We start from the raw sequence: 2500 nt of genomic DNA, 5'->3' as shown, positions 1-2500 counted from the left end.
AAAAACGGGCCAAAACTGGCCATTTTTTGCTGCGCGAGCGAGCGGAGAGCGGCGAACAGCGAGCGAAGCGCGAGGCAGCACCGTCCCTGCTATACGAAAGCCCCATCCAGCCCTGTGCCACCCGGGGGGTTCCAGGGTGCTGAGATGGCTGACATTTTGCTCCGCTCACGACGGTCACCGCGCCACACAAGAACAGCCCAAAAACAGGCCAAAACAGCCCAAAAACGGGCCAAAACTGGCCATTTTTGGCTGCGCGAGCGAGCGGCGAGCGGCGAACAGCGAGCGAAGCGAGAGGCAGCACCGTCCCTGCTATACGAAAGCCCCATCCAGCCCTGTGCCACCCGGGGGGTTCCAGGGTGCTGAGATGGCTGACGTTTTGCTCCGCTCACGACGGTCACCGCACCACGCAAGAACAGGCCAAAAACTGGCCAAAACAGCCCAAAAACGGGCCAAAACTGGCCATTTTTGGCTGCGCGAGCGAGCGGCGAGCGGCGAACAGCGAGCGAAGCGAGAGGCAGCACCGTCCCTGCTATACGAAAGCCCCATCCAGCCCTGTGCCACCCGGGGGGTTCCAGGGTGCTGAGATGGCTGACGTTTTGCTCCGCTCTCGACGGTCACCGCGCAATGCAAGAACAGGCCAAAAACTGGCCAAAACGGCCCAAAAACGGGCCAAAACTGGCCATTTTTGGCTGCGCGAGCGGCGAGCGGCGGACAGCGAGCGAAGCGAGAGGCAGCACCGTCCCTGCTATACGAAAGCCCCATCCAGCCCTGTGCCACCCGGGGGGTTCCAGGGTGCTGAGATGGCTGACGTTTTGCTCCGCTCTCGACGGTCACCGCGCAATGCAAGAACAGGCCAAAAACTGGCCAAAACGGCCCAAAAACGGGCCAAAACTGGCCATTTTTGGCTGCGCGAGCGAGCGGCGAGCGGCGGACAGCGAGCGAAGCGAGAGGCAGCACCGTCCCTGCTATACGAAAGCCCCATCCAGCCCTGTGCCACCCGGGGGGTTCCAGGGTGCTGAGATGGCTGACGTTTTGCTCCGCTCTCGACGGTCACCGCGCAATGCAAGAACAGGCCAAAAACTGGCCAAAACGGCCCAAAAACGGGCCAAAACTGGCCATTTTTGGCTGCACGAGCGAGCGGCGAGCGGCGGACAGCGAGCGAAGCGAGAGGCAGCACCGTCCCTGCTATACGAAAGCCCCATCCAGCCCTGTGCCACCCGGGGGGTTCCAGGGTGCTGAGATGGCTGACGTTTTGCTCCGCTCTCGACGGTCACCGCGCAATGCAAGAACAGGCCAAAAACTGGCCAAAACGGCCCAAAAACGGGCCAAAACTGGCCATTTTTGGCTGCACGAGCGAGCGGCGAGCGGCGGACAGCGAGCGAAGCGAGAGGCAGCACCGTCCCTGCTATACGAAAGCCCCATCCAGCCCTGTGCCACCTGGGGGGTTCCAGGGTGCTGAGATGGCTGACGTTTTGCTCCGCTCTCGACGGTCACCGCGCAATGCAAGAACAGGCCAAAAACTGGCCAAAACGGCCCAAAAACGGGCCAAAACTGGCCATTTTTGGCTGCACGAGCGAGCGGCGAGCGGCGGACAGCGAGCGAAGCGAGAGGCAGCACCGTCCCTGCTATACGAAAGCCCCATCCAGCCCTGTGCCACCCGGGGGGTTCCAGGGTGCTGAGATGGCTGACGTTTTGCTCCGCTCTCGACGGTCACCGCGCAATGCAAGAACAGGCCAAAAACTGGCCAAAACGGCCCAAAAACGGGCCAAAACTGGCCATTTTTGGCTGCACGAGCGAGCGGCGAGCGGCGGACAGCGAGCGAAGCGAGAGGCAGCACCGTCCCTGCTATACGAAAGCCCCATCCAGCCCTGTGCCACCCGGGGGGTTCCAGGGTGCTGAGATGGCTGACGTTTTGCTCCGCTCTCGACGGTCACCGCGCAATGCAAGAACAGGCCAAAAACTGGCCAAAACGGCCCAAAAACGGGCCAAAACTGGCCATTTTTGGCTGCGCGAGCGAGCGGCGAGCGGCGGACAGCGAGCGAAGCGAGAGGCAGCACCGTCCCTGCTATATACGAAAGCCCCATCCAGCCCTGTGCCACCCGGGGGGTTCCAGGGTGCTGAGATGGCTGACGTTTTGCTCCGCTCACGACGGTCACCGCACCACGCAAGAACGGACCATAAACAGGCCAAAACAGCCCAAAAACGGGCCAAAACTGGTCATTTTTGGCTGCGCGAGCGAGCGGCGAGCGGCGAACAGCGAGCGAAGCGTGAGGCAGCACCGTCCCTGCTATACGAAAGCCCCATCCAGCCCTGTGCCACCCGGGGGGTTCCAGGGTGCTGAGATGGCTGACGTTTTGCTCCGCTCACGACGGTCACCGCGCCATGCAAGAACGGACCAAAAACAGGCCAAAACAGCCCAAAAACGGGCCAAAACTGGCCATTTTTGGCTGAGCGAGCGAGCGGTGAGCGGCGAACAGCGAGCGAAGCGAGAGGCAGCACC

The sequence above is a fragment of the Musa acuminata genome, unplaced genomic scaffold (genome assembly GCF_036884655.1).
Source record: "Musa acuminata AAA Group cultivar baxijiao unplaced genomic scaffold, Cavendish_Baxijiao_AAA HiC_scaffold_682, whole genome shotgun sequence".
In the NCBI taxonomy this organism is placed as follows: Eukaryota; Viridiplantae; Streptophyta; class Magnoliopsida; order Zingiberales; family Musaceae; genus Musa; species Musa acuminata.
Note: the sequence above shows the minus strand (reverse complement) of the source record.